Source organism: Protopterus annectens, chromosome 1.part1 (genome assembly GCF_019279795.1).
Source record: "Protopterus annectens isolate FY-2018-M chromosome 1.part1, PAN1.0, whole genome shotgun sequence".
NCBI lineage: Eukaryota > Metazoa > Chordata > Ceratodontiformes > Protopteridae > Protopterus > Protopterus annectens.
The window spans coordinates 842,614,924-842,634,193 of NC_056726.1; positions in this window are offsets into that span (position 1 = coordinate 842,614,924).

Here is a 19,270-nt window from a genome sequence, read left to right on the forward strand (position 1 = left end):
CCCTGGTTTGAGTCTCACTGCAGCACATACCATTTTCCATGTGAAATCTGTATACGAACATTTAGTTACATTTTATTGCTGTACAACCTACTAAATAATATTTAAATGTGAACTGGAGTACTACATTAAATGCACATGTGAAGAGTCAGTACCATAATGAAGAAGTCAGCAGTAAGCAGGCATAAGCACAGATAAGCAGTAGTAAGCATATGTAAGCACCAGTAAGCGTGTGCAAGTGGATTTGCATGGGGTGAAGCACCGCCGACACAGATTAACCAAAGGAGAAGCTAACTGGGTGTAAGACACTGTGACCGGAAGCCAGCAGTGCTTACCTCTGCGCAAACCCACTTACAACTGCTTGAAAGTGCCTTAAGCATACCATATCCAACAGCCAGTGTTCCGCCCAGCAACAAAGCAAACAGCTTCTGCAAGTCCAGAACCCAAGACCATGCATACCATATACGAAACGATTTATCACTAATCCATGCAGATATGCAGAAATTGTATGTTGTCAGAAACATAACCCCAGCCCAGTCATGCAACAGTACAGAGAATGTATACCTACAGCTAGATGGGTGTGTGTCTGCAAATATATCACTAGCTAAATGGATACAACATATCTATAGATGTAGTCACATATATATAAATATCCAGAGATATATACATATATATATACAAATATATGAACAGATATACATGCAAATGCTGACAACTACACATATATATGTCCACATATACACATCAAGTGACATATGTATGCATATATATGTCTCTGTAGGTATATGCCAACATAGTTAGAAATATGTAAGCAAATATATATACCCACAGAGGTATATATGGCCAGACATCTGTAGATACCAGTGGTAGATGAACAGAAACATATATGTCCACATGCACCATCAATGGGCCTGAGAGGCCCCAAACAATATACGTCACGTACGAATTTGCATACCTACCCACCCAGCCAAACACGTCCACCCTGCAATACACTACGAAGCTCATAGTATTGTACGTCTGTTATTGAACTAGGGAATTAAATTAGCCTTCTGTTATGTGTCACATGTCGACATCACATACCCCTCTCCCCCACCCACTAGGCAGGCCAAGCAGTACAGGCCCATCCAACCCAGGCCATCCCCAACCCATACATGCATAACCCACAGTTCTGCTTCACCCCACCCACAGCACACACACAGCCACCATCCCTACCCTGGTTACCTGGTTATGTAGATATATATATATATATATATATATATATATATATATATATATGTGTGTGTGTGTGTGTGTGTGTGTGTAAATATACACATATATATAGCTAGGATATGATACAGCAGTTAAGAATTACAGATTTTCACAGGCCGTGCCAATGGGGGTGTGGGGTCCAATCAACAAACGTGTAGCACATAGCATCAACCCCCCCCCAGCTAGACATGTGAAACATACAAACACACGATAAAAGTAAACAAACCACTGCTTCCCAGACTACAGGCAGGATACTACCAGTGGGAGAGACCCACCAAGTCTAATCTTGAAACAAAGTCAAGAATGTCCCTTGTGGGATAACCCAAAAATTCTATGCTTTTCTGGTTTCCAGTCATTACACAGATGTCTAACGGCAGGGCACACATGTTCCCAGACTACAAGGTTGGGGAATCCTGATGATGCATGGGGTGAGTCAACATATGTGATAGGTCCAGAGAAGTGTGGAGTGGGTAGTGTGCACTGGTGTGGCCAGACCCGACATGCACCCGGAGTAAGTAAGAGTGCCGAAGAGGATTTGCGGGTGGAGAACTATGGGTATGTAATTATGAGACTAGGCGTGCATGTGTTGGCTGGAGCAGTTCTATGTGGACCACCCCAGGGATGTAAGCAATAGTGTACATTGGGCAGACCTGACACCTAACGAGCAGCCACATCCAGTATGAGTCCCACAGCAGCAATGTGTAGTTTACAGGGCAATGGGTGGAATAACCAGATGTGTCATTGTAAACCCACTAAATGACACCAAAGAACACATGGTCACAACACCCCACTTTAGGCATGTAAGCCAAACTAATTGGCATCACAAGGTATTATTGCTGTCCCCACCCCCACCCAGGGGTGTGAGTGTCCAGACCTACCACCAAATGCAGGGTATATACACAGCTGTCACTGTAGAAGAAATAGCCAGCTGTGGACCTTCCTGTCAGCCGTCCAGCACATCCGTGGACATGACCCCTACTATCAGCCCCTCTGTGTGGCCCAATAACACCACTTACCTATCGACACCTGTTGCATTCGTAGTAATGTTCACAGTCACAAGTAGGTGACACCCTCCACACAACTATATTGGCAGAATCTGGAACCCCCAACCCAAGTGTATTACTGCAGTTGTCCCAGACTACGCATGTAAATAACACATGAAGGGAAAACCCAAGCACACTTTGATCACCATCTGCTCACCACCTGGCGAAGTCCACCACCCCCCAACACTCCATACCCCCCCACCAACTACTGACACTGACACCTCCTATCCTGCCTCACATACATATCCCAACACTCTGCAAACCTGCACTACTGCTCCCCCAACAATCAGTCAAATGGCCTACTATACAAATGTCCCCCCCTCCACATACCCGCCTAAATCTCCACTATTCACATCTACTCTACAACACAGGTATGGCATAACTAAACCTAACCCGAATACCTGAGTGCAACCTATCCAGAAATGCTAAACTGAAATCCCACTTAACCTTACACTGACCTTCGTGAACAGTCATACCTGACATAAGCATGTATAATATCGACATGTACATGAAGTAGCGTGGGGGTATGCGGCAGCAAGCGGGAGTATGCCTGTTTTGGGCGGCAGTAAGCAATGGCCACACTGGTTAAGCAATGTGGAGGCCAACCCAGTGTAAGATGCCGTAACCGGAGGTCAGCAAGTCTGAGCCTAGCGCACACCAGCGCATACCTGCCTACACTACCCTCACAGTGCCTTAGGCACGCTGTAGCCCACAGCCCTCATCATGGCCAGTAACAACATAATCAGCACTCCCAGGTCCCCCACCCCACACACTATAGGCCAAGTGAGTTACCATTAAGGTATAGCAGAAATACAATCAGCTGCTGTTATCACAAACATATAATCTGGCACAGTCAGTCAACAGTATAGGAAATGTATGTAAGTTTGTACATTAATACCAGCAACCATGTGCACAGTGCTCAGTCACAGTATTCCGAGCAGTCTATGAGTATCAATGAACAGTGTCTGTCCACGCATACTGTGAGAACAGTAGTCTTGTATAATACTGAAGAGAGGAATGGAAAACGGGGCACGGCATGGGGGCATGTTTCATCCGAGGAAGCATGAGATGTGGCTGGTCTTGTGTGTGTGCAAACTGCTGCTTCTCAAAACCCTGGCAGGATGCTACCAGTGGGAGAAACAGTGTAGACCAGCAAAGTGTACTCATGACACAACAATAGATCCGTCCCTACCAGGACGCACCAAACTTTAAGGGTCACAATGATGTTTCCACCAGTATTGGAGGTGGATGAAGGGAAAGCTCGAACGTACGTGGACTAAACGGATGAAGACCCTGCAGAAGGTTGCATTGAAACAGTAACATGGAGGAGTATCAAGACGTGCAGAAAGGGAAATGTGTGGAGGTGTGGTATGGCAAGGTTAGCAACTGCAGAATGGATGGATGCTGTGTACATGGAGCTCGGGAACCAGGGAAAGGGAGCATGGGTATGACATTAAGGTAGAAATATGCAGTTATGCAGAACTGCAATAGTGTAGTGGTCAGAGCATCTGCCTACCGCGCATGCATTCTTGGTTTGAGTCCCACTGTAGCACATTCTATTTTCTGTGTGAAATCGGTATAACATCGTTTTGCTGTATAACATACTAAATGACATTTACACTTGCACAGGAGTACTGAATTACACATAGCCCACTCACTATTCAAAGGACATGAGATGACACACAGATATGTATACACAGACAACCTTTAATGGTGTATTTTACAGTAATGTATACCATTACTGACAGCACACGGATCTGCACGTATTTAATCAGTGAGGAATGCAAGGCCCACACAGAAAAGTAGATGCAGACAGTGCGGATATATAACATACAAAGCTGTCCAGGCCAGGCCCGTCAATTTGTGCAACTGTGGACAAAGGATTTGCCATCAAGATAGGCAACAATAAACAATAACAGATGTAATTCAGCAGCCGCCAGTCACACCCTGTAGTCAAGGCCTAGGGGGACATTTATTACCTGTGATAATGTCTATGTATCTGTCACATGTATGGACCCTGACCAACAAATGTTGTGGGAGTCCACGATATAACTGGGATGATAGCAGGAATGCTAGCAGTATATTATGATAGGCCAATACTGAACAACCCCTAACCATATCACAGCAGGACAAAGCCAGCTATATATGTGGAGGACAGAAGCAGGAACACAGGGCCATACTTGTAATATTGCTGTTACACACCCTGCACATTGCTGGTGTTACAGGATTCATTGCAACATACCCACATTCAGGAATAACACATCAGGAACACAACTGGAAGTAGTCATGTACTGATAGCATGCAACAGACAGATTGCCAGAGATATATCTAGGACAAGCCCTGTGTGGTGCACAGGCAAAAGCAAACAGACAGTCCACTGGCCATCATGTGGACAGGCCCACTGTTGAGAGCTATGCAGACAGATTGCATTCCATCCTAAACTACTATGTACACTCAAACACTGCAAGACTAGCAATATACAAAGCACATGACAACAATACTCACTCTGTCTGTAGGTCTGGAACCTCTTAAGATTGTGTAGTTGTCCTGTGTCTGCAAGCCCCACTGTAATAGGTACTGCAACCTGCAGTCTGTAGCACTGCTGCCTACATACAGGAAGGATGTCCTCCATACTGGAAAGGTGAAGGGACAACGCCCACATGAGTAAGCAGTTTATAGTACTGGGTTGTCATGATGTTGGTTAACAGAATCACTACATAGCAGGATGCATGCAGTCAGCAACTGTTGCACACTGATTGGTGCAGAGCCCATCACCTGATCATGTACATCACCTACAAAAGCCATGCTGAAATCCATTCAATTAGAATAAACCAAGCATGAGCACAGCTGCAGCTACAATTGTTTATTCCACATCACATTCTGGTACCTTGGCTTCAACAGCCTTCAAAGGAATAACCTCATTACATTCAGTAGCCATTTTATATCCCCCTAATTACACTGCTAATTAGTTAAATACATTTACTTCCTTTTAATAATGGCTTTAATTACCTAAATGTTAAAGGTGCCTCACACAGATATAAAAACCATCTCTCACTTTTATAAAGTTGTTACACATTTTTTTACACATTTCCATTATAAAATTTCTTTATATAAAAATGTAAATAACTTATTACTTTTTCCATTTCACCATTTTCCATTGAATGTCCCATGCTTATGGTGCCCACTAATATTTAAGTTATATCCCACTAACAATGATTAAATGTGTCACTACACTTTTCCTACTTAAAATTATTTATTATGACATTTTCTATTTTTATTTTCCCTTACCTATTCATTTGTACATTAAATCTTATAAGTCCCAGTTTACTTCCAAATTCAACCCTCTAGGATATAAAGTACCTAGAGTGATAATAATTTGTGTTTCCAGTTTTACCAGTCTGCTTTTAAATGCTTCACTTCCTATATTATCACCCCCTCCACCAAAAGGTTGTGCCATTCATAACCAACTCATTCGCTCTACTGGAGAGGGAGAGGGAGAGAGAGAGAGAAAGAAAAAAAAAAAGAAAAGGAAAGCAAAAACCAACATATAAAACAGAACTCACACAGTGGGGAACAAATAACTACAGGCCACAACCGGGAAGGCGTCACACCCGTCCAAACACTAAAAGGTATGTAAAACATAACTGTATGTAATTTAATGTAGTATGTTCATAGGTTGGTACTAGGCTATCAGCCCTAGGACTTATACAAACCTAGCCATAACAATTCCCTGGCTATTTCTTCCCACACTATTTACTTCCCTGGACCCCTGTCTAGCAGGGCAAATGACGTGATCCCCGGGGTGAATTTCCTTTCTCCCATCCAATCATCAAGGTTCCTTTTGAAGAGGGCCAAAGAAGTGTGCTGCTTGATATGAATGGGCAGTCTATTCCTGAGTCTGGGGAGTCTCTGGATCAGGAACCTATCCCTCCAGCATGATTTGTTTATTGTGATGACAAGGTTTAGATCCCTGGTGCGTGTATCACTGAGGGATTGGGATTTCTTTAAGTGTAGCATGTCCAACAGCTCTGGGTTTGACATGGCCTTGTATGTTAAGCAGAGATCGCCTCGGAGAAGACGATATGTGACAGAGTATAGCTGGGGTTTTTTAAGGTGGTCAACATAGGGCATCTGCTTTAGGCCTGTGATTCTTTTAGTGAGGTATTTCTGTGGCCTTTCCAGTTGTTGCAGATGTCTTGAGAGGTACATACCAAACGAGTTGTTGTATTCTATAACAGGTCTAATGAGGGATGAGTACAGTGGGACAATGACCTCCTTTTTTCTGGATGAAAAGCCCTTAGTGATGAGGTGTGCCACATAGAAGGATTTCCTGACTGTTGGGGCGATGTGGTTATTGAAGGTGAGGCCACTGTCCATCTGTGTCCCTAAGTCTCTTATCACACTTTCGGTGTTTGGTGTACTGCCACCTATGTGGTAATTCACGGGTACATGTTTTTTCCCAAAGGGGATAACTATACATTTCTTGGCATTGAGCTTGAGCCCATGGCTCTGGCACCAACCATCTGTTTCTGTAAGGCCCTTTTGTAGAGTATCCACATCATTTGGGGATTCAGTAATAGATCCCAGTTTGCAGTCATCTGCGAACTTTGTTAGCCAGAGTCCCTTAGTGTTGGCCTGTACTTCAGAGATGTAGATGCCAAACAAGAGAGGTCTCAGGACTGAACCCTGAGGTACTCCACTTGTCACTTGTCTGGAGCTGGATTTGGAGTCAGCTACTTTTACAGCGTGGGTTCTTTCAGTAAGCCAGTTGGCAACCCATCCAGTGACATAGGGATTAATGCCAGCTTAGTAAGTTTATCTATGATTACAGAGTGGGGGGTGGTGTCAAAGGCCTTAGCGAGGTCCAGATAGGCTGTGTGGACTGCCTTACCCTCGTTCATGGCCTGGAGACTGATTCAAAGAAGTCAATCAGGTTCAGGAGACAAGAATGGCCCTTCACGAACCCAAACTGGGTGGGATCCAGTGTTTTAAGGTTGCCAATGTCTTTGTTTATAAGTTCCATGATAATACATTCCATGGCCTTGCAGATCAGGCTCATCAGACTGATGAGGCGGTAGTTCCCGAGATCCAAGGTGGATCCCCCCTTGTGGAGTGGGATAACTGTAGCTGTGCGCCACTCAGTGGGCACAAAGCCTGAGGTGAGGGAATGATTAAACATGACCCTTAGGTGAGGTGCCAGTTCATTTTGTAGTTCATGTAGTACACAGCTTGGGATGTCATCTGGTCCCATGGATGCTGTATTCTTAGCTTTGGAGAGTGTATTTTTTACCTGTGTGGCTGTTATTACCGGAATTTGGCAATCTTCCGGTATTGAAATGGGCCATTTAGGGGTTGAGAAGGGGATGAAGTTGGCACTGAATTGATCTGCTAGGATATTGGCAATATCCTCGGGATCAGTATATTTAATGCCATTCTGTTGTAGCTCAGAGCAGATCTGAGCATTGCCATTTAGATTCTTGACATAGTTATAGAATGCCTGCTGGTTGTCTTTAGAATCTTTGGCAATTTTATTTTTGTAACTAGCTTTGGAGGATTTTATAAGGGATCTCAGCTTCTTACTGAGGCTCGTAAGGGAGTTTTTTGCATCCTGGGAATAAATAAATAATGTGGTATAGATTATTAGGATTTATGATGTAGAATGTTTGATATGTGCCATCTGTAGTTGTCCCTGTAATGATGTCCCACTGAACAACTGCTCTAGACAATACTGTCTGCCCCTGTTAGCAGTGGGACATACCCACCAACTGTGCAGATCAGCAATGAATGACAAAGATGTCAGCCATAATATCTGTGTATGTTATGTTAGTGTGGACAGTAGCTTTTGGTGGATGTACTGCCATCATGATAGACACATGGGTGTCAGAGCACACCACTTGCAGGACAGTCATGTGAATGTGTAATGTAGCATGCACAAATGCCATAGGTGTGTAATAGGTGTACCTGCACTCCTGGGACCCCTCTTGTTCGGCATTTATTTCTCAGATGTGAAAGCAAACATGGGAGGGTTGTGGCTGACAAAGTTCGCAGATGACTGCAAACTAGGCACCATAGTCGATACACCAGCTGACACATACATCCTACAGAAAGGCCTCACTGAAACGGACAACTGGTGCCGGAGTCATGGCCTTAAACTAAATGCCAAAAAATGTATAGTCATCCCCTTTGGGAAAAACAAAGTACCCACAAATTATCACATAGACAGTAACCCACTGAGTATGGAAAAAGTAATCAGAGACCTGGGGACCCAAGTCGATAGTGACCTCTCATTTGACACCCACATTGCCAAAGTGGTTAGAAAGACTTTCTACCTGCCCACCTTATCATGAAGGGATTCACATCCAGCTCAAAGGAGGTCATTGTACCCTGTACTCCTCCTTATCAGGCCCATAATTGAGTACAATGCCCCATTTGGTATGTACCTCACCGGCACTTGCAACAGCTGGAGACCCCAAAGTTCCTCACCAAGAGGATCAAGGGTCTCCAACATATGTCATATGCTGCCAGACTAAAGAAACTCCAGCTCTATTCAGTAGCATACCGCCTACTCAGAGGTGATCTGTGCCTGGCGTACAAGGCCATGTCCAATCAGGAATTGATGGACATGCTCCACCTCAAAAAATCCAAATCCATCAGAACCACGAGAGCTAAAGATTTAAACCTCAGCACAAATATGAATAGGGCATGCTGGAGGGACAGATTCATAACTCAGAGGCTTCCCATACTCTGGAACAGAATCCCAGTTCATGTTAGGCAGAGCCCCTCACTGACTCTCTTCAAGAGAAATCTTGACGAGTGGATGGGAGAGTGTAGGTTTACCCCGGGGGTCATCTCTGTGTCACTACTAGACAGAGGCACAGTAAACTAATTCTATTATGTAAGGGGATCTTCACTGTGTCACTACTAGACAGAGGCACAGTATTCTAAATCTATTCTGTACACTTTTGTACCATTACATGGGGTGGCGAAAGCCACATCACTATGGCTAGGCTTATAAATGCCCCAGGGCAGATAGCCTAGTACTAAACTATGAAACTATAAACTATGAAACACCATAGTTACCACCCTAATGTTAGGCTGTGTTCACATGTGGCACCTGTCTGTGTTGCAACAAGGTAGAACAGTGCAGCTGTGAATGAAAGATGGTTACAGAATGCGGACTGGATGTCTGTATGCACTCCACATATCTGTGTGATATGGAATGTGACGTGTATGTTCATAGGTTCATAGGTTCATAGGTAGATACTAGGCTATCTGCCCTAGGGCATTTATAAGCCTAGCCAGAGTGTATTTGGCTTCCGCCTCCCTATTAGATTAGCCTACTGTGCCTCTGTAAAGTAGGTCACAGAAGGTACCCTTTTAAGATTAGTTTACTGTGCCTCTGTCTAGCAGGGACACAGGAGAGATCCCAGGGGTGAATTCGCAATTTCCCATCCACGCGTCCAAATGTCGCTTGAAGAGGGTCAGCGAGGGGCTATGTCTAACATAAATTGGGATTCTATTCCAGAGTGAGGGGAGCCTCTGGGAAATGAATCTGTCCCTCCAGCATGTCCTATTTATTTTTGTGCTGAGGTCTAGGTCCCTGGAACATGTAGCTCTAAGGGACTTGGATTTTTTGAGGTGGAGCATGTCCATTAATTCTGGGTTTGACATGGCTTTGTCAGGCATAGAACGCCTCTGAGTAGGCGGTAAGCAACTGAGTAGAGCTGGAGTTTCTTTAGTCGAGCTGCATAGGATATCTGTTTGTAGCCCATGATCCTCTTGGTGAGGTACTTTTGGGGTCTCTCCAGTTGCTGCAGGTTTCAGGTAAGGTACATCCCAAAGGGCATTGTATTCAATTATGGGCCTGATGAGTGATGAGTAGGGGCACAATGACCCTCTTGATCTAGATGCGAACCCTTCGTGATAAGGTGGGCTATAGAAGGTCTTTCTAACCACTTTGGCAACGTAATTATCAAAGGAGATTGCTATCACGTTGGTCCCCAAATCTCTAATTACTTCTTCCGTATGTAATGGATTACCACCTATGTGGTAATTTGTGGGCACCTTGTTTTTCCCAAAGGGGATGACTATGCACTTTTTAGCATTTAGCTTGAGGTCGTGGCTCTGGCACCAAGCATCCATCTCTGTGAGACCCTTTTGGAGGATGCTTGTGTCAGCTGGAGATTCAATTATGGCCCCCAGTTTGCAGTCATCTGCGAACTTTGTCAGCCATAATCCCTCCGTGTTAGCCTGAACCTCAGAGAAGTATATACCGAACAAGAAAGGTCCCAGAACTGAGCCCTGTGGGATGCCACTTGTAACTGGTTTGGATTCGGACATGGCACCTGCAATTCTGACCATGTGGGTTTTATGTCTGAGCCAGTTTGCAACCCATCTTGTGATATAGGGGATGATATTTAAGCTGGTAAGCTTATTTATGATGCCCGAGTGAGGTATTATGTTGAAGGCTTTTGCGAGGTCCAGGTAGGCTGTGTGGACTACCTTGCCCTCTTCTATGGCTTTGGTAACTGTTTCAAAGAAATCAACTAGGTTTATGAGGCAAGATCTGCCCTTAACAAAGCCGAATTGGGTAGGGTCCAGTGTCTGGAGGCTCGCAATGTCTTTGTTTATGAGTTCCATGATAATACACTCCATAGCTTTACAGACCAGACTAGTCAGGCTTATGGGGCGATAGTTTCCGGGGTCCATTGTGGCACCACCTTTGTGGAGTGGGACCACTGTAGCTGTACGCCATTCTCTGGGTACATATCCTGTAGTAAGGCTAAGTTTGAACAGTGACTTAACGTGAGGGTTCAGTTCTTCTTGGAGCTCGTGTAAGACACAGCCTGGGACTCCGTCCGGTCCCATAGATGCTGTGTTTTTTGCTTTGGAGAGGGAAGCTTTCACCTGTGCATCTGTGATGTCAGGGAGGTTACATTCAGTTGGGATAGGGGTTTGCTCCTTTGGGGGGGAAGGGGGGGAGAAGTTTGCGCTGTATCTGTCTGCCAGGATGCTGGCTATGTCTGTAGGTTCGGTATATTTTGTACCATTATGCAACAATTCAGAGCATATCTGGGAGTTTCCGCCCATGTTTCTGACATAACTAAAGAAGGCCTTGTGATTATCTTTAGTGTCTAGGGCAATTTTTCTTTCGAAACTGGCCTTTGATGATTTTATGAGGGATCAAAGTTTCTTGCTAATACTGATCAGAGATGCCTTCCCTTTTTGGGATTTTGCTCTGTCATGTAGTAGCTTCCTCCTTCTGTTGTATAGCTTATTTATGGCCGGGGTCCACCAGACCAGTCTCCTGTTTCTGGAGGACTGAGTCTTGGTTTTATTTGGGATAGCACGATCCATGCATTCCTGCAGGTGCTCATAGAATGCATTTGTAAAGGATTCTGCGGATTGGGCTGTATTATCCTCTGGCCCACGGGCTTTGAAGGATTCCACCTCAGTCTTGAGAAGTGCAGTTGGCTTTTGAGAAATTCTTTACAGTGATTTCCTTGGCTGGGGGTGGGGACGGGATATGGATGTCCAGGGAAATTTGTTTATGGTCTGATCTTACCAATGAGGGGTTTACCTCTGGTGTGGAACATAGAGTCCCCATGTTGGTGATGACCAGGTCCAATATGTTGTTCCCTCTTGTGGGAGTGGTGACCAGTTGTTCCATTGCGTTAGAGTTTATAAATTCAAGGAAACATTGGGCGAGGGTGTTTGGGCTTGAGTAGTTTTCCCAGTCAATGTTTGGGTAGTTGAAGTCACCCAATAACATAGTATTTGGAGAGACCTTCATATTCTCCAGTGTTCTCAGGCATGCCAAGTGGGGTTCCTGTAATAGGGAGGGTGTTCTGTAGCAGGCTACAAACTGAAAGGCAGTTTTGCCCGCTGTTAGTTGCACATAAATGGTTTCCGATGCTTTGTGCAGTGCCACTAACCTGGAGGTGTAGGTATCTTTGATGAATATAGATACTCTCCCCTCCTTTTGTGCTTCGGTCCGAGTTTTGGGGCCAAAACGCGTGGTATGAGTTATAACCTGGTAGTGCTGGGGTGCTCTCAGGAGCCTTGAACCAGGTATCTGTTACTGCACAGACATCGATTTTCTCCATACTGAGGAGAGTCTCGAGTGCGTGCATCTTGAGGTTTAGACTTCTGGCATTGAGTAGCATTACCTTTAGTTTTTTTATCTTTGGGTTTGGAGGTGGGTTTGTCCTTTGAGCCTTGCCTAAAAAAGGCACTATGGGGGTGGCAAGAGCCTTGGACAGTATACGAAAGGCTAAGGGGGACAGGTGCAAGCCGTCCCTAGCAAAGCAATGTGGCTTGTCAAGCATGTCATCCCAGGCTGACAGACACTGGATCCCCTTTGAATGACACCAATACTTTAGCCAATTGTTGAAACTGATCATTTTGTATTTATACTGTGGCATCATTCTTGGTGAGGGCAAGATGCTACTCAAGGTCAGGGACATACCAGCCTGGGCTACATGGTCAGAGAGCTCCTCTATGTCTCTTTTCATGCAGTCCAGGGAGGTACGTCTCAGGTCATTCACACCAGCATGGACAATGACGGAGTCATACTTGTACTTGCTTTGGAGTGACCTGAGTTCTTGCATTATGTGGAGGATCCTGGCACCCGACAGGCAGCTTACAGTGACCTTCTCCTTGTTCAGTTTGGTGAGTGGGACGTCAGTGTGCCGGACAATAGAGTCCCCTATAACAAGTGTATTTGGTGTGTTGTTTGGCCTTATGGGCTGTGACTGTGAGGCACACTGATTTTGTGAGATATGTGATTTGTGGGTATTGTTGAGGGGTGGCTGTTGCTTGGATATCTGCTTAGGAGGTCTTTGCTGTTTAGGCAGATTTTTATTTAGAGCCTCCGAGTATGTTTTTATGTGTTTATGTGTTGGGTATACAGATGCAATAGGTCTGTGTGAGACTGGATTTGTGGTGTGGGTGGTTACCTTTTCCTCCTGACTGACTGTGTCAGTCTTGGGTTGAGAGAGCTCTGCCTCCAGTTTGGCTGTGTAACTGCATCTCTCAAATGTATTAGAGTTTGTTGGAAGGAGGAGAGGGTTGTCTGTGTACATAAGGCAATTGTAACATTGCCTCAAAATTCCAAGATTTGTACAGATACAGACACTCATAAAGACATAGGTATATCCACAATGTAAAAAATATATCAACACATATATGTACATAGATGTATATTTATACACATATATATAGTGGCACTGACAATGGAATGCAGATGAAATAGTCTGTAACAGGCCCACAAAGATAAGTGTCCCACAGGGAGCATGGCTACAAACACATAGGACAAAGCGTGGCACATACACATAGCACAAAGCTTGGTACAATACAACATATGTCCCAATGGTAGGTAAGCAGCTGACATAACAATTGCAGTCTGTGAACATGTTGTTGTAGCTGATATGGTGGGGTGGGAGACATATATGTGTATTAAGAACTATGGTAACCCTGCTGTATGAGTGGCTCAGACCTGTTTCCATCCTTATGTCTTCCAGGAATCATGTTGCATAGTCGCCTTCCCGCGTACAGTGCCGCTGAAACTGCTATCATCATCGACCACCTGGTACAGCACTACATACTTCTTTTTGGCCAGATAGCCCACGACCAGCAGGAGAGGACTGCCCTGTGGCACGAGCTAGTCCACAGGGTCAATGATGTCGGACTGCATAACCACAGCTATGAGCAGGTCTGGCATCATTGCACCAACCTGCTTCGTCATGTACGTTGGTGTGCAGCTGCCATAAGGGGGGACCACCTCGCAATGGGGGGGCAACCCACCCATCCACGCCTCACCCATGTGGAGGAGCTCATCAACAACCTAGTGGCACCTGTCTGCCCGCAACATCAACACCTGGTAGGGCACATCTTGGAGGAGGGTGCCAATGACACTCCAGCTGAGGAGCGTGCAGGTAAGGTCCCAGGGCACATCAGTACACCACTCGTGTGTATGCATTTGCATCTGTACAGGTACATCATGCAAAACTGAGATGTCATATACATAGTCTACTGCTGTGTAGTAGTAATAAACTGTTGTGTATAAGCTGTAATACTGTGTAATTCTACTGTTGATGCAACATAATGCTGCACTCACCTGTTATGAATGCCACAGCTGTGGCCACTGACATCAGCTTTCTCACACTCCTATGTAGGTCCCTCCAGGATACCATCATGGCAGCAGCCCATAGCTGGTGAGTATGGTTCGTGTTCATGCATAATGATAAACTGGGCATGTAACAGCTATGGGCTATCCCTCATGCACATGTCTAACACACCTCCCATGCTGCATGCTGCATGCTGTACACATTCATGTTTTGTTGCTGAGAAATGCACTGCATCACAGTACAGTCCATGCTGGGGTATCGGAAGGGTACAACAGACACATGCAAGTTAACTAACATCCTGTCAATGTGCAATGTGTCCACAGGGATGTGACATGTGGCAGGACACACAGCCTACAGTAGGGACATGTGTGACTCAACATTACCATGGCTGCAGCTGCACACAATCAGGTTAAGTAAATGTTGCAGATGTAACCCTGACCCCACAGCACTCGTGACAGCAGTGTGTGCACTCCAAGGGATGTGCACATGAGTAGACCTTGCAACCATGCAGAGGTATGGGACATGTGTAGGGCACCCCTCACAGCCATGGTAAGGTCCACTGGTTGTCAGTGTAATAGTCATGTTCTGGTCATACATGCACTGCTGATGTTGTGATCTGTAACACAGACATCAGACATCCACAACTGATAGCTGTTCACATATCATCCCAGGTATGTGTTGCTATAACACACAGGGGCTGTGAGCATTGGAGCTGACATAACTGGCACAGTACTACAGGTGTATCAATGTTTTCTACACCTGCGAGGTATGGTCCACAGTAACACTTTGTACATGGGTGCAGTGTTAACATGGGGACGGGCCATCACCTACCAACAAAGCCCATGCCTCACATACATGTATACTGCCGCTAGCATGATGTCACTATAGTTCCACTGCATGCTGTTGAGTTCCATATGTAATGCATGTTAACAGAAGGCTAATGGGAGGACTGTGTGTACAAATGTTGTGCAACTCCACATGTAGGAGTGTGGTGTGTGTGTGTGTGTGTGTGTGTGTGTGTGTGTGTGTGTGTGTGTGTGTGTGTGTGTGTGTGTGTGTGTGTGTGTGAGTCAGTTGTGCTCATAAGTGCAATCTAGTAGAGTGTGGACAATGCATGTCAGATGTGTGTGTGTCCATGTATGCACAGGCAATAGTGGGATTGACCACATGGCGGTACTTCCCCTTGGGATTGTGCTGTACATGGAGTGAGACATGGGACACCAGGGTAACCTGTCAGGTATGTGAACACAGGACAGCTGATAGCATAACAAGGTCTGTGGCATGGAGAATGCATTGGAAGGTGCAGTACATATCAGGTATACACATCATATTGCCAGCAACAGATAGGTATCCGGCTACCCACATATGCAGCACTACAAATGCAATGGTGAATTACCACAGCACACCAGTGAGTGTATCCAGGTTGTACTGTTGTCCGCATGTGCAGCAGATGTGGCATGGACTGAGCAAGACTGTAGTATGAGGCTCTGGTGTGTGACATATGTAGTGAATGTAGCAGCCCCAACCATATGGGGGCCTCATACACCATTACTGCCCATACACAGGGTAATACAGGGTGACAGCAGTGAGGCCATGTGCAACCTACTCCATCCAGGTCAGCGAGGTGATGGAGTATCAGGTCAGGTGTGGTAACCACACGTGTAGGCATGGAGAGGGATGATATGTTAATGGGTTGTAGTGATGAGTGTATATTAACAAGTGCCATGCAGGAAGGGGAACATATGTAACTGACTGTGGGACTGTCTGCAAACTCAGGGAAGGTGAGGTAGTAAGGTGGCTGTCAGTGTGAGTGTGTGTGAGTGTGTGTACTGTTATGCACTGCTGTACAGGTCTTAACATGTGTATTTGTTTCCCCCACAGGTGGCAAGGTGGGTAAGGGTCCCTCCTGCACGCATACTGTGGTAGGTGTCCTTAGAGACACTGATGATGATGAAGGTACAGGTGAGACACAGGTGGGGTTGTCAGAGGCCGACAATGCGCCAACATGTGTCATCACCCTCCTAGCCACCCCAAGCCCGCACGCAGTTATAGTGCCCCTACAGACCCCATCACATGTGGCCATAACAGAGGGACAGTTGGCACTTGGTGGCAATGAGCAGGAAAGTGTGGTGTCCATGCCAGTTGTGTCGGGTCATAGTTGGCATAGCCGGATGTCCGGAAGGCCACCACATCAGCAGATGTATCGTGGTGCTCATGGGAGGACCGCAGGTCATCCTGCCCCTGGCAGAGGTGCCACAACTAGTACCACCAGGAGCATGTTTCAGGCTGTAATGGAGGCACAGGCACGTATGGAAATGCACTTCAAACAGGTCCTGAGGCTGCAGAGGTCTGCTTTCGCAGCTGTAAGTGGCAACCTCCATGAACTTGCTGTTGCCTTCCGTGAATATACCGAGGTCATGGATAGATGGTGGGGTGAGATGGTTGGCCTCCTTGACCATGGCATGTCTGTGCTAGAACGTGTGGTGGGAGTGGTGCAACAGCCGCATGGACGTAGGCCAGAGACACCAGTAGCTGGCAGTCAACGTGGACGTGCCAGGATGCACAGCCGCTCCCGTAGTGGCAGTACAAGCCCCAGCACACCACAGGGGCTGCTGTCCACACCACACCACAGTAGGCCACATTCACATGGCCCTGGCCAGGCCAGGCCCAGGTGGGACATGGTTCCAGTGGACATATGTCATCATCAGGGGAGAGTAGCACTTCAAGGTCTGTACCTACAAGTGCCCATGGAACCCCTGGCAGTCACAGTCAACATGTCCATGGCCGGTGGCACTGAACTGCACACCCTGCCAGGTATGGTCTGCAGCTGTCCAACATTACCCATATAGGGCAGCCACATGGCGGAACTGTGTGCATGCGTACCCACACACTATGCAACCACACCTAAGGTGACCCCATACTGACACACACCACCTCACCACGCCCCAATCAAGGAACCACACCCCTCACCCACACAAAGGGCGACACATGTCTGGACCACTCTCGGCCTCTGGCACACCTGCAACACACCCTGTGCATATGATGATACCTGTGCTACATCCCTGTCATCCATAACATTGATGCAGGGACAGGCTAACATGGTTCTTATGCACACGGTGACTGTAATGGGGTGCTGCAATGTACCACAGTGTAGAATGTAGTCAGGGGTAATGTGTACTGCATACATGCCAGGTAGTGTAGCCATGCAGCTAAGATGACATTCACATATCCTGTGCATATGATGATACCTGTGCCACATCCCTGCCATCCATAACATCAATGCAGGGACAGGCTAACATGGTTTTGATGCACACCGTGACTGTGATAGAGTGCCACAATGTACTGCAGTGTAGAATGTAGTCAGGGGTAATGTGTATTGCATACACGTTAGGTAGTGTAGCCATGCAGCTATGATGCATCTCAGCTGTTGGCAACACCAATAGATATCCCGATACTGTCATCCATTTGTCCTGTAGGCATACATGTGTCAGCAGGAGGATGGTCCCCAGTCATATTCCACAGGGGTATGTCAGTGTGGTGACACCATGGCCATGACATATATGGTGTACAGTTGCACACATGCCACAGGTATGTATAATAGTTATTCACTGTGCAAATGTGACTGGTGGCCTGCTGGTACAGGTATAATCTGCACCCTTATGTCAACCCATCCACATACACACACATCCTGACTTGGCAACACTGTGTCTAGACCCCAATCTGGTATGTAGTGCTACTGAACTGTGTGGCTGTCATTGCACACACAACACCATCTGTAGGGTGAGTTGTGTACCAGGTCACGTGCTACATGCACACCATCCACAGACAGGTACAATATGGTAATGGGGGATGTAATGTTTGTATATGGTGTGTCATACCATCATATACACATTGACCGACACATAACAGGTAGACACACATCTTAGAGATCTAGTTGTATAATTAACTAACTAGTCCATGTGTCCAATGTGTTACAGGTAGGCTGCACACAGCACATGTGTAACTGGGCCGTATCCTATCTGTTACCTGTATGGGTGATGGTGACATTGGCCACCTGAGAGTGGTATGTGGGCCATATACCAGGTGTACCACGGTGTAAAGACAGTGTACACAGCACCCACATCCCACACTGGATATTGTACACACTAGAACCCATCTTAATACTCTGACATACCCACTATCACACATTGGCCAACGCGCAAAAACAACCCACTGCATATCAGAACAATGGTACCACAGGGATATGCATGTGATGCACATGTCACAGGCATAGTATGGCGTTGCATTGTGTTGCCACACCTATGGGTGACAACAATATCCATACTACTGTGTGGCAATGTATTGTAATAGGAGTATGTGGACACGGACCGGTGTACTCTACAGATATGCACACATGTACATATACACACATGTGGCAGACCTCAATGGGATTCCCATGCCTACCGACCCATTGGTGCAACACTGTTGTGCTGGTACTGCAAGGCACGTGTAGCTGTTAGGGGGTGGAGTGTAACAAGCTACATGTTACATTAATGGGGTTGAGAGGCACCACACACTATATGAGTTGTACAAATAGACATCCCCCCAAGCCAAACACGTCCACCCTGAAATACACTACCAAGTGTTGGAGATCCCATAACTAGGGCCAGTGGCAACATGGGCACATGATGTTACCTGTACTACATCCACCTGTATTATGTCAGGCTATTATTGGTAACATATCATTCAGTACAGTCTGGCTCCCATGGGGAATGTTTTATGTGGAAGCCATCAACATTACCAGGCTTCAGATACACAGACACAGATATGCAGATACAGATATACATATTTATAATTTTATATATATATATATAT